This window comes from Arvicanthis niloticus (genome assembly GCF_011762505.2).
Source record: "Arvicanthis niloticus isolate mArvNil1 chromosome Y unlocalized genomic scaffold, mArvNil1.pat.X SUPER_Y_unloc_23, whole genome shotgun sequence".
NCBI classification, from domain to species: Eukaryota; Metazoa; Chordata; class Mammalia; order Rodentia; family Muridae; genus Arvicanthis; species Arvicanthis niloticus.
In genome coordinates this window covers 34,478-49,127 of record NW_023045014.1, presented here as the reverse complement: position 1 = coordinate 49,127, position 14,650 = coordinate 34,478, and the positions used below count along the sequence as shown (strand labels likewise).

The following is a 14,650-nucleotide window of genomic DNA, read 5'->3' as shown; positions in this document are numbered from 1 at the left end:
GTCTGAGGTTTGTGTCTCTATATGAGATGGAGCCCTAGGTGAGGCAGCCTCTGAAAGCATTTCCATCAGTCTCTGATCCATACTGTGGCACCATATTTCCTCACATGTATATTTTGTTCCACCTTCTAAGAAGGGCTGAAGCTTCCTCACTTTGTTCTTCCTGCATCTTGAGCTTCATGTGGACTGTGAATTATATTTTGAGTATTCCATACTTTTAGGCTAATATCCACTTATAAGTGAGTACACACCATATGTATTATATTGTGACTTAATTACCTTATTCAGGATGATATTTTGTACTTCCATCCATTTGCCTAAAAAATTCATGAATTCATTGGTTTTAATAATTGAGTAGTACTCCATTGCGTAAATGTACCACATTTTCTGTATCCATTTCTCTGTTGAAGGACATCTGGGTCCTTTCCAGCTTCTGGCTATTATAAATAATGATGCTATGAACATGGTGGAGCATGTGCCCTTGTTAAATATTAAAGCATCATTTGGGTATATGCCCAAGAGTGGTATACCTGGGTCCTCAGGTAGTACTCTGTGCAAATTTCTGATGAACCACCAGACAGATTTCCAGAGTGGTTGTACCTGCTTAATATGGTTGTACCAGCAAAAAATTGGAGGTGTGTTTCTTTTTCTCCACATCCTCCCCAGCATGTGTTGTCCCCTGAGTTTTTGATCTTAGCCATTTTAACTGGTGTGAGGTAGAATCTCAGGTTTGTTTTGATTTGCATTTCCCTGATGTCTAAGGATGTTGAACATTTCTTTAGGTGCTTTTCAGCCATTTGGTATTCCTCATTTGAGAATTCTTTGTTTATCTCTGTACTCCATTTTTTAATTTGGCTCTTTGGAGTCTAACTACTTGAGTTCTTTGTATATATTAGATATTAGCTTTCTATTAGATATAAGATTGATAAAGATCATTTCCCAATCTGTTGGTTGTCATTTTGTCCCATTGACAGGTTTGTTTTGTGTTGTTTTGGTTTTGTTTGGTTGGGTTTTTTTCTCTACAGAATCTTTGCTATTATATGAGATCACATTTGTCAATTCTTGATCTTAGAGCACAAAGCATTGTTGTTCTGTTCAGGAAAATTTCTCCTGTGTTCCCATGTGTTCAAGGCTCTTCCACACTTTCTCTTCTATTAGTTTCAGTATATCTGGTTTTATGTGGAGGTCCTTGATCCACTTGGACTTGAGCTTTGTACAAGGGGATAAGAATAGATTGATTTCCATTCTTCTACGAACTGACCACCAGTTGAATCAGCACCATTTGTTGAAAATGCTGTCTTTTTTCCACTGGATGGTTTTACCTCCTTTTCAAAAAAAAAATGTGACCATATTAGTGTGGGTTCATTTCTGAGTTCTCAATTCTATTCTATTTATCTACTTGCCTGTCTCTGTACCAATACAATGCAGGTTTTTCACTATTGTTTGAGGGAAGGTGATTCTCCCAGAAGTTTTTATATTGTTGAGAATAGTTTTCACTATCCTGGGTTTTTTGTTATTCCAAATGAATTTGCAAATTGCTCTTTCTAATTCTGTGAAGAATTTAGTTGAAACTTTGATGGGGATTGCATTGAATCTGTAAATTGCTTGCCTTCAGCAAAATGGCCATTTTTACTATATTAATCCTGCCACTCCATGAGCATGGGAGATCTTTCCATCTTTTGAGTTGTACTTCAGTTTCTTTCTTCAGAACCTTGAAGTTCTTGTCATACAGATCTTTCACTTGCTTGGTTAAAGTCATTCCAATGTGTTTAATATTATTTGTGACTTTTGTGAAGGATGTTGTTTTCCTGATTTTTTCCTCAGCTTGTTAATGCTTTGAGCACACTATTATTATCCAGATGATATGATAGTATACTTAAGTGACCCCAAAATTTGCACCAGAGATCTACTAAATCTTATTTGAGCTTAATATTACACATACGCACACACGCACACACACACACACACACACACACACACAAACAAGACACACATTATTATTTTTGAATATCTGTTGTTGAATCCAGTGTTATTTTTCTCTTAAAGTATTGTTACATTATTTTTCAACTGCTATTTTTTAGTCTGTTTTTTACATTGTAATTTACATGTTCTTTCTTTACATTCTGTCTCTAAAATATCCTTTTTACCCCTTCCTGCAATCCTGAAAAGCACAGGCTTTTTAATTCATTATTTCTTACTGAATGCCCAAGTGTATTTTTATATATGTATATATTTTGAAATAAATCTGTAGAAAACATGTAAAATTGCATTAATTTATATTCTAAAGTCTCATTATTTTGAAATACACAAGTAATCTTTGTTCTCTTTCATGAAAATGAAAACCTCTAACATTTCCTGATTTATAGTTTCCTGTAAATGCTTGTGTAGGCTAAAATTTGGAAACTTTCTTCCATCAAGTTTGGTATGCTCACGGTTGTGTTCTTTCTTTAGATCACATGTTAGGGGTAGTATTAATAAGACATCATAGTCTACTTATGCCAGTCCTAGGAGATATATCTTAACAGCCAGCTTTCAGTCTCAGGATCTTTCAAAACCATCTTCTTCACATTTCTCTGAGCATTGGATGAGGAAAAATTTTATAAGAGGGAACATTATTGGTTTTAAGTGTACATGTAGAATTGGGGGAATCTTTCTGGTGTGGTTCCCACTTGGTCTTTATTCTTTTTACCTTTTCCTCTAGTAGCATGGGGTATCACTTATAGCAATTTGAATTCTATGCATCATAAGTTAAGCTTCTTGTTGTGGACCAGCTTAACTCATCCATATCTGATGAAATAAGTCAGGGCTGTCTTCAGGAGTATCTTCTTACTATCAGTTTGTATAAAGCAACAATACTACTCAAGACTCATGGATCTGTGTGGGAAAGCATGCCAATAAATACAATGGGCAGAGATGTTGGGTGATTTCATGGAAACACTATCATCAAAACACAAAAGAACTGATGATCAAATGAACTCACAGATAATTTCTCATTATTCATAAAAACTGCACATGTTCAATTCATATATTATCCCACTACTAATAAGGAGGCATGGACAAGTGAAAATACATTATTTATTAAGAATTCTTGGTGGTACCTGTCAAAGAACATTCTTCTGGCATGTTATGCTGAACTTCATTATGATTACCATCCATGTTCTCTATATTGGTGTTATATCACTTGACAAAGAAATTGAGGATACAAAACAAAAATATCCACATAAATGCATTCTTAACAAAATAAAAAAAATCATTCATAATGGAATCCTCTTTTGTGCAAATGCCCATGCAGCCCTATCTGCTATTTATTATTATCATTATCATCATCATCATTATTATTATTATTATTATTATTATTGTTGTTGTTGTTGTTGTTGCATTTTACAATTTACTTAAATGAAAAACTTGGTAGCACCAAGAGATATCCTAAGGATCTCCTGCACTCCAGACATAAAACATGTAACAAACTTTGTTGGCACGGTGTTTTACTTCTCTGACTTAGAAGTAAAGTTCTTGTTTAGAAGCAGTATTGTATACCATGGTGGCGATTAAAGCATTCTCCAATTGCATGTAAGGCATTCTGTAAATTGTGGTTTGGGGAGAAGCATTACATGCAGGAAATAAATAAACTTGAGTAACTCAATGTGTGTTGGGTAAGATCATACAAATTATTTGTAGTCACAGGTTACTTTTGATATTTTTGAAGGTGCTCAGAGACTATTGTAATATACAAAGACTTTAATAGATTGATTACTTACTAAAGAGTTTAGTCTTCTATAAAGTTATCAGAAAGTACAAGATTTTAACACATTGACCACGTTTATGGGGTTTCTCGCATTATGACTTTTTCTCATGGTTTCTAGGACAACTGCCACATGCAAAGGCTTTACCACATTGCTTATTCATAGCATTTCTCTCCAGGATTTGTTCTTCTATGTTCATAGATGATTGTATTGTGAAAAGGTTTTATCTCGTTGATTACATTTGTAAGATATGTCTCAATATGTGTTCTGTTACATATTCAAATATGTCTATAATATACAGATGTTGGGAAGAAGCAAAAGAAACTTACCCTAAGTTCTGCCTTTCTGTTACCAACCTACATTTAATCATAAATTCAAACTAAGTTTTAGGTCATAGGGGACCTGTGTACTTAACAATATCTGACCAGCTTTCCTCACTCATGTTTTGTTTCCTAAAACATACCAACTGTCCCTATCCATGATTTCTGTTATTCATGTTTTATTCCTCAAAATATAATGCATGTTCCTAACCACAAAAGAACAAATGGCTGTGATAGTTTTGACCATACAACCGACATTCTGTATCATTTGGCATAGAGTAAAACAACAACAACAAAAAATCATGATTGGGAAAAAAGGTAACTGTAACTTGGCACAGGACATTGTGTTTTTGACTTTTAGATGCTATATAACTTTCTGGTTCAGGGTGGGGCTGAGGCTGGGTATTGCAGCTAAGCTTCTGAGTATTATTTTGTGGACCTGATTTATCAATAGTGACTTGATTACAATAAATTCTTATCATTTGCTTGTCCTGTGTTTGAGTTGTTGGATCTCAGTGGACCCCATGATGTAAAAGCTTTAACACAGTATGTAACCACTGCCCAGTATGAATAGTTTCATAATGATGAAGACTACAGAGGTGTGAAAATGCTTCACTATACTAAACATGTCTATTAGGACCCTGTGAGTGTGTCCTGAATCACAGAGGGCATGTTTAAGACTCCATAAGTGTGTTCTGAGACATAGGGGAATGTGCTTAAAACTCAGGGGGCATGTCCTGAGACACAGGGTGCATGTTTACCACTCAGGAGGCAAGTTCAGAGTCACAGGGGGCATGTTTAAGACTCAGGGGTATGTCCTGAGACACAGGGACCATGTTTATGAATCTGGGGGCCTGTTTAGACTCAGGAGACATGACCTGAGTCACAGGGGGCATACTTACACTCTAGCATGTATTTTTCAAGATAATGAAGACTAGAGAATTGTGCAAAAGATTGACCATATTAAACACACTCACTGGCTTTCTGTCTTAGTGTTTCCATTGCTATGAAGAAAAATCATGAACAAGGCAACTTCTATAAAAGCAACAGTTTAATTGGGACTGGCTTACAGTTTGAGAGATTTAGTCCTTTTTCATCACAGCAGGAAGCATGGCAGGCATGGAAGAAAACATGATGCTGGTGAAGAAGCTGAGAGTTCTGCATCTTGATCCAAAGGCAGCCAGGGAGAGACTGTCTGCCAGGGAGCTAGTAGGAGGGCCCATTCTGCACTGGATGAAACTTCAAAGCCCACCCTAATAGTGATGCACTTCCTCCAACAAGGCAACATCTCATAATAACTTCCTCCCACTCCTTGAGCCAAGCATATTTATACTACCACATTCCACTGCCTTGCCCCCATATGATTGTGCAAACATATGAGTGTATGGAGACCATATTTAAAAATAGCATAATACAAAATATGTGAGGTTCGAATTAAAAAGTCCTCATCATCTATAGAAGTCTCATAAATGTTAAAAGTCCAAAGTTCAAAGTCTCTTCTGAGATCATTCCAATCAAGTAACTTTAATTCCCTATACTTTCCAAAACAAATAGCACATCATATCCATACAAATTCAGAGGATATAGGTCACCATTCCTAATCACCATTGTGAGAAAATACTGGGCCAAAAGAAGATCAAAAGCCAGCAAGGAAATCTCCAAACTCTGCATCTCCATGTTTGATGTCAAGGCGTTCTACAGATCTCCAACTCCTTCCTGCCCTGCTCACTGCAGCACAATTCTTTATGTTTGGCTGATTTTATTTTCTGAAAATAGTTTTCCTGAGAAGATAGCTTGGGAATCTAAAATTCTTGGGGTCTGCAAAGAAACTTCAAAATTACAGCTTCTTGTTCCAGTAGCTGGGATCCACAGATGATCTTCTGCACTCCTGAAAAGAAGCTGGGTCTCTCTCCAGCTCTTCCCTCTTTAGGTCACTAGGTTCTGCTTGACTACTCTCAATTGCTGCTGCTGCTGTTCTTTCTGCTCATCCCACGAGACTGACATCTTCAACATGCTGGGTTCTTCTGTGACAAACAGTCTTCACTACATTCCTCTCATGCTCCCTTCATGGTGCCAAGCCTCAGCCACACTGCATGAAACACTCATGCCTTAAAACCAGTGCCACCTGGGTGAGTCTTATACAGGACTGAGTCAAGCTGCACCACAAGGGACAACCTTGGCTACCTCTGGAATACAACTTCTTTCTCCTCTCAGAAAAAAAAAACATACCAGAAGATATCACCTCAGTGGTGCTGGGTTCTTCTTCAACCCCACTAATTTTCTAACTACAGCCAACTAGCACCAATTGTCTCAGTTGTTCACTCTATTCTTTCCTCTAAAAGCAGAGTCACATGGACAAAGTTCCTGAGTTCTTCTGCTTGCTGGGGCCCAAACATGGCCCCTTCTATTACTTCATCATCAGCTTTCTATTTTTCAACAACTTCATTGCCTAAGCTCAGCTGTCCTTGAACTTGCTCTGTAGATGAATCTTGAACTCAAGAGATCTGCATGGCTCTGTCTTCTGAATGTTGAGTAATACGTGTGTAACACATTGCCCATATCTAAGCTTTTTATTACCTAAAACTTGTTCTGTACCAGGATGACTTGAATCAGAGATCTGCTTGATGTTCATCTCCTGGGATTTAAGGTGTGTACTACCATGCCTGGACCTAAGTATATCCTATATCCTTTTAGATTTTAAATTGAAAACCCAGCATAGCAATCACAATCTGTACATTGTCAATTTGACACATAATTGTATCTCCTCATGTCTACATAAAAACAATTAGTGGTTAGTGCCTAACATTATACAGTTCTCATCCATAAAACTTCGCATCCTTATGTTTAAGTGGATGGAATCTTGCCATAATATCACCATTTCTTTAAAAATATTGTGTATGTTTGATCACAGGATTTAGCTTCATTCAACTTCCTGGTGACATTTTCTCTTTGAAGCTAACATTTCATATTTTTTTCCTTCAAACAATCACCATGAGAGTAAACACAGGCCAAAGGTTATGCTTGTCTTTCCTGAGACTTCCTTTATCAATGTAATTTAAAAAATAAACCTCTTTACCTTCAGATTAGAGCAAAACACAGCAACATTCTTCAACAAAGCATTATAAAAACTATATACAAATTTCAAACCACCCTTAGCACATATGTGTTTTACTAGCATGGCCCATGAAGTTCCACTTAATGCATGTACAAACCCAAAGTCAAACCCACGTTGCTTCCAACGAAAATGTGTCCAGGCCTACCAATAAGAATACTTAAGTCTGTACCAACTTCTGTCTTAGATAGAATTTCCATTGCTAAGAAAAGACACTGTGACCAAGGCAACAGTGTTAAATGCAAATAGTTACTTTGGTCTGTCTTACACTTTCAGATATTTAGTTCATTACCAACATAGCAGGAATGTCAGCATGCAGGCAGCGATGATGCTGGAGAAGGAGCTGAGAGTTCTGCATCTTCATGAAAAGGCATCCAGGAAGAGACTGTCTGTCATCCAGCAAAATAGTAGCAGAGTCTGTTTTATACTGGCCGGAACTCCAAAGACCATCACTCTAGAAATTTACTTCTTTCAAAACAGTAATTTCTACTCCAACAAATCCAAACATACTAACATCGTCACTTCTTAGGGACAAGCATATTCAAAACACCACAGTTAATTTCTACTGTGAATTTGTTCTTGCATTTAAATATGATTAGGACATGCAGACACTTTACCACATTGACTACTTTCAGAAGGTTTCTCTCTAGTATCTGTTGATTTTTGTATTCAGAGAATACTGTGGCATGTAATGGATTTTCCAACTTGAGTATATTCATAAGATTTCTGTCCTATTTGTGGTCTTTTATGTCTTTGGAGTCTATAGTGATAGGCACAGACTTCTCTATGTTTGTTATATTTGTAAGGTTTTTCTAAAGGTTATGTTATTTGAAGTAGTTGGAGAGTATATTGTCATGCAAAGACTTCACCTCATTCATGAAATCCATGCAGTTTCTCTACAGTATGTATTCTTTTATGTATCAAGCAATGGCTGCCACATCCAAGGGCTTAGCACCTTGATGACACTGAGTGACTCTCTTGAATGTGTTCCATTATGTAGTTACAGAAAAAAGTGAATTGTCAAGGATTTATCACAGTGATTATGTTAATTAATATTCTCTCTGGTTTCATTTCTTTTATGTATGTGTAAAGAATTATGACATGCAAAGGCATTACCACATTATTAATATTCAAGCAGGTTTCTCTCTTGTATGTTATCTTTTATGTCATTGCAGATGATTGTGACTTGAAAATGCTTTACAACACTGATTGCATTCATAAGATACACCAATTATATTTTCCACTATTAAAATTAAACCAAGATCCACTCAAACTTAGTTCCCTCCCTCTCACCCTCCCAAAGGAGAGAAGAACGATCATCAATGGCTGGAGACTGCTACACTGAAGCAGCACCTAAAGCTGCGCTCCTTGTGGTTTCAGGTGCTCTACATGGGCAGAGAAACTTCTCTAGTAACGAACTATAGAAATAATCCCTGAAAATATAGTCTTAACCACACACTCCCGCCATCACCCAACTGCACCAAGGGCCCTCACATCATACACATGGCGACTTCTGCTGAGACGCCCCACGCTATCCCTGTCAGCGCCCCCATCGCACAACATGTCTGCCCACGAGGGGAGACGAGCTCTGGCCTCTCCATACCCAGTCCACCGGGCATTTGGAGTCGATACAGTTTCCCTGCACTGCCACCGAGATTAGCATACAGTCGCCGAGCAGCCAATCGGCTCACAGTTCTCTCCTGCCTCGTCCCACCTCCGCCTGCAATGGGTCATGAGTCATCACTGACGGCCACACACCGCCCGCCCGTTCCCCGGGACCATGCTTCCTCCCTGCAGCAGCGCCCGCCTTCAGCCCCCCCACCCCCCCAGCTGCCTGAAGCGGGAAGCACCGCAGAGCCCCACGCGAGTTCACAGGCGAGTGCCGGTTTGGATCTGGCTCTAGCCCGAGGCCTTGCATGAGAAACAAAACGAAAAACAACATCGGGGGAAAAAATGGCAATTCAAGGACTACATGCATTATGTAATAAATTGTGTGGGTAAAGGGTACGATGGCTCACTGCTGTAATCCTAGCACTTGGGAGATAAAGGCAAGGGGTCAGGAATTTGAAGCCGGTTTTAAGATTTTGAAGCCAGCCACACCTACATGAAATCCAGTCTAAAATGATCAAAAAACAAATCTGTGTTTAGAGAAAAGTGAAAATAGACAAAGCAAACTGGCCACATTGTTAATTACTGGCTCAATTACTGGATATGTACTTGATGATCACTATTTTAATCTCTCATCCCATTTTAGCATTTTACCAGTAGGAGAAGCGTTATTTCCTTTTCTTATAGATGTTTCATTGCCTGACATCTGTTTAACAAGAGATGGAAAAAAAAAAGTTGGGTCTCTTTTCTCTCTGGTACAAAGAGCAGTGTCTGACTTATGGGGAGTGAGGAAAGCTCTGAGTGAAATTAGTCCTGAATGAATGTGTGTTATTAACATGAGCACATCCATATCAAGAACCACTCAAACTCCTATGAAAAGAGATGGCAATACCTTCCTCTGGTTTGCGTGCACGTGTTGACAGTATGTGGAGAAAATATCCACCATACCTTTGCCGCTTCCCATATATTTTACACCTGAAGATGGCTCCCATACAAACTCTGGTCTCTCTGGTCATGGCCCTTCGATATTTAAGACTTCTCCATTCTTCATTCCCCCTTTTGTTTTCTTTGCTTTTGAGATAGGGTCTCACACTGGCAGGACTAAACCTCCCTTTGTAGAGCAGGCTGACCTTGAACTCACAGAGATCCCTCTACCTCTGCCTCTCAACTGTTGGATTAAAGGCTGTACCATCATACCCCACTTACTTTCCACCTTCTGAGACATCTCTGCCCCTTCACTACACATGCTATACCTTGGTCTTTGAGTAGATGCTCCAACAGCACACGAGTCTGAACATTTCTCTAACATGTTCTAAGATTTAACTTGCTAGACATGTTGGGTCATGCTATAATCCTGACACTAAGGAGGCTGAAAACAGGGTTAACCACAAGTTTGAGGCCAGACTAGGCTACGCGCTAAGTTCCATATCAACTGGGTAAAAAGGGGACCATCTACCAAAATAAAGATCGGAAGAGCTGGTTCAGCAGGTAGAGTATTTGCTTTCTATCAGAGGGCTGGATCCTAGCACCTAGAACAGGCAGGTCACAAATGCCTTTACCTAAACTATAAAGGATCCGATATCCCTTTCTGACTTCCATGGATACTTACACACATACATGTGCATACATATGCACACATAGATCCTCTTAAGAGATAATTAAAGGGCTGCATTCCTCCCTTGGATCCCTTCCCACTCTTGGGAAATTTTCTCCCTTTTCCTTAATAAATCGGGGCCTATGGGTGGCACATTCTACCAATACTGAAAACCTGAGTTTGATTCCCAGAAAACACTTTGCTAGCATTTCTTCTAGGCTCCACCCCAGTTACTTGGCAACAGCCAGGAATGCCAGACTCCCTATAAAAGGGGTTGCTTGCCCCTCCTCTGTCTCTCTTACTCTCTTACCCTCTTCCCTCTGTCCCTTCTCTCCCCATTCCCCTCCCCCTCTCTCTTTTTTCCTCTCCCTCTCCCTCTCTCCTCTCTCCTCTCTCCCCCGCAACTTCCCCTACCCATGCCCTAATAATAAACTCTATTCCATACTATACCCATTGTGTGGCTGGTATCTCAGAGGGAAGGGATGCCTCAGCAACACACTGCACCTCCACCAACCATATGCCTGGCTTCTCTTTCTTTTTTTTTATAAAACACAACACACATGGTGGAAGGTAAGAACCAATTCCCACAAGTTGCCCTCTGTGTAAAAACATACACACACAATAAATAAATGTAAAAATTTTTAAAAATAAATGTACATTCATTCTGCAATGATAATTAAGCAAGTCAATAAAACAATACTATTTAAGATGCTACTTCTCTGCAAGCCTTCCTTGACCTCTTCAGATAATAATGACCACATTGTATTTTTTGTTTGTTTTTCAGACAGGTCTCATTAAGGAGCCATGACTGTCTTGGAACTCACTATGTAGACCAAGTTGACCTTGAACTCACAGAAATTTACATGCCTCTGCCTCTGAGTACTGCAATTAAAGGCATGCACCACTCTGGCAAACCACCACATATTTTGAGACCCCAATTATCTTTCTATGTGCATGTGCACAGATCAATTAATCGCAAATATATTTACGTCCTTTACTAAAGTGGGTGTATTTAAATTTTGGTTTTGGCTTTTTGTGTGTGGTAGTTTGAATCAGAATGGCCCCCATAGGCTCACGTTTCAATTCTTGGTTCCTAGTGAGTAGAACTGTGTGGTAAAAATTAACAAGTGTGGCCTTGTCGGAGATACTGTGTCACTTGTGGTGGGTAGCCATTCCCAGTAAGCTCTCTCTTTGTAAATGTAAACTCCCAGCTACTGTTCCCATGGTCATGCATGCCTGGCATCCTACTCCCCTCCATGATGGTCATGACTCTGAAACTGCATGCTCTAATTGGACTTTTTTTATATATAAATTGCTTTGGGCCTGACATCTCTTCCAAACAGAAAGTAAGAGTGTACAAGCACATGTCCCACTTGGGTGTAGCCCTCCCTCACAATCTACCTTGTTTGAAACTGGTTCTTGTCTTGCTACTGACCGAAGTCAGCTAGCCAGTGTAAACTTATCAGCCTTGAGCAGGCCAAGCAGACCTTGAACATTTGTCAAGACAGGTCTTAACCTGGACAGAGACATCTGCCTTGCCTGTAGTAACAGGTTTCCATAGAGACTTAGCTGTTTTGGCTGCCGTGCTGACCTTGCTCTACTACATACTCAAGCTGAATCAGAGAATGGATTTTGTAGTTTTTCCCTTTATAAACACAGTGCTTATTGTTAATCTTTTAGCCTTGAACATAACCTTCTTGTCTTGGCTTCATTCTTCTCTCGCCCCCTGCCCTTTTCATTTCCAGCCCTCCATTCAGTTGAACCCTATTTGTTCTTTAGCCACCGGATGGCTACAAGCCAGTCTGCAAGCCTCCAGGGATTCTTTTCTCCCTAGTACACCACTCATGGTAGGAGCACTGACAGTACCTATTCGTGATACTGGAAGCAAACTAGTTTCTGAGGATTCCAACCTCGATCCTCACATAGTCAGGCTAAATGTGCTACCCACTGACATACCCTCACTGCCCACTGTAGAGGTCCTGTTCTTCATGTGTGAAGAGAATGAGCTGTGCAGCTCGTCTCCTCACAGGCTCAAGTGATTATCTCAGTTCAGTTCCTACTTAGCCGCTAGGACAGGAATGTGACAGTCAGTATGTTTTTCAAGACAGGGTTTCTCTATGTAGCCCTGGAAATCCTTCTCTAGACCAGGCAGAGATACACCTGCCTCTGCCTCTCCAGTGCTGGGATTAAAGGAGTGTGGTACCATGGTCTGACTATGACACTGTATTATGATGGGAAGACTTTGGTTTTTGGCATTAGGGTGTAGCTGAGGCTGGGTCTCACTCTTTACCTAGACAGTCCTTGAATTTATGGTGATCTATCTGCCTAATCCTCCCACATGCTGGGATTACAGATATGAGGCATCACACTAGGTTTAGGTCTTTCTGTTTTCCTTTTTCCTTTGTCTGGACACAGGCATCTTTTATGTAGCCCAGGGTGATCTACAACTCAAGGCCCTCATCCTCTAATACCCCAGTGCTGTGATTGGAGACATGCAGTATTTCAAAAACCAGAGGCAGAATAAACATAAAGAGAACTATCAAGAAACACAACTCAGGATTGTCATGCTCAACAGGAGAGCTCTGTATGGACCCATAAATACTAATTTGTGTGTATCTTTGTCATAATGTGAATATTGCTACTGTATTGTGCTTTAATCTCATAAATATGAATGTTGTTATTGTATTGTGTTTTAATTGTTAATTGATTTGTGTGTCACTCCAGTAAATACTGAATTACTTGATGGTTTAAAAAAAAGAAAAAGATATAGGTGTCAGGGAGGGAGTCAGTCAGTCAGTCACTGTATGTGATGTAGGCCAGGTACTAGGTACACAGGAGGAAAAAAAAAAGAAAAATCCAAAGTTCAAGAGCAAGAGAGCTGGAACATGTCCACAAATCCGTCCCTGCAGGGTATAATCCAGTCCTGCAAAGATGGTACTGTCTCCAGTCTCATTCTTCAGCAATTGAGGACTATGTTAACTCCTCCCAGGAGGCTTGTAAGAAGGATATTCCTGACATTAAAATAAGTATCTTTGAAAGAGGGATGTCTGGCCTGGCAGTGGTGGTGCATGACTTTAATCGAAGCACTTGGGAGGCAGAGGCAGGTGGATTTCTAGGCCAGCCTGGTCTAACAAGTGAGTTCCAGGACTGCCAGGGCTACACAGAGAAACCCTGTCTTGAAAAACCAAAACAGAAAAAAAAGAAAGAAAGAAAGAAGGAAAGAAAGAGGGATGTCTATAATGATGGTTCTGCATTTAAAAGAGCTTGCTGTAAAACAAGAGGACCAAATGTAGCAGAATTTTAGCAGAGCATAAATGAATTATGGCATGATAGCACCCAGGCTTTGAAGTAGTCAGTGATTGTTATCTGAGGTTTTATGGATGGTTCCTAAGGAGTCTCAGAGCCTTTGCCTAGTTGAGTCCAGAGACATACCAGGCAAACTAGGAAGTCTCATCAGGCCAAGAACTCCTTAGATAATGATTCCTTAGATAAGAGGTTTTAGTATTTAGACCGACTTGCTAAAGCTCCTTTTGTGAAACAATAAAAAGGCATCTGCTAAGCTGCCAGTGTTCAGGTGTCAGAGCTGCCCCCTGCTGCCAGCAAGGCCCTAATGCACCCTGCAGTATCCCTCTTTCCCAGAACACTGACAGCAAGAGGGTTTTGGTTTTTTTCTGCCACTGTTGTTCCTCAATCCTTCTGAAAGCAATGACCTCTTTTTCTTTGTATTATTGTTGCAAAGATCAGAGACTGCAGCACTCAGCACAAGGCAGGCACTATCCCACAAACACCTGTGACCCCTGCAGGACTGCTGGCATCCCGCCTAGACAAAAGGGAGGCATACTCCAAGTTCAGGGAGAGAGCCTGTCTCAAAGGAGGAAAACAGATAGAGAACACCTGCTGCTTCTGCCTGTGCCTGTGCACCCTCACACACTACACACAAGTATACCTCCTCATACATGTGAAAAAGAAAACTGAAGGACTTGAATGTTGGTACAGAGGCTTGGGTCGGTACAGAGAAGAAGACATGGGAAAGAAGAAGGGGAAAATTAGGAAAACCACTAGGGGTACGGGGGGGGGGGAGGGGACTCTGAAGCAATCTAAAGATAAGCAAAAATTAGAGGTTGGAGAGATGATTTTCTGAAGGACCAGAATTTGTTACCCAGCACCCACAATCAGGAGGCTCAAATCCACTTGTAATTCCAACTCCAGAGGGTCTGTCACTTCTGGCACCTGATGTTCATGTATAATTTAAAATACGTACAAAATGAAAAACTTA

The 14,650-nt window shown here is 39.9% G+C and overlaps 1 pseudogene; it reads right to left on the bottom strand.

The window, feature by feature from the left end:
- Nucleotides 1-8,435: 8,435 nt before the first annotated feature.
- LOC117701272 (small nucleolar RNA U3) lies at nt 8,436-8,621 on the bottom strand (annotated as a pseudogene).
- Between the last annotated feature and the right edge of the window lie 6,029 nt (nt 8,622-14,650).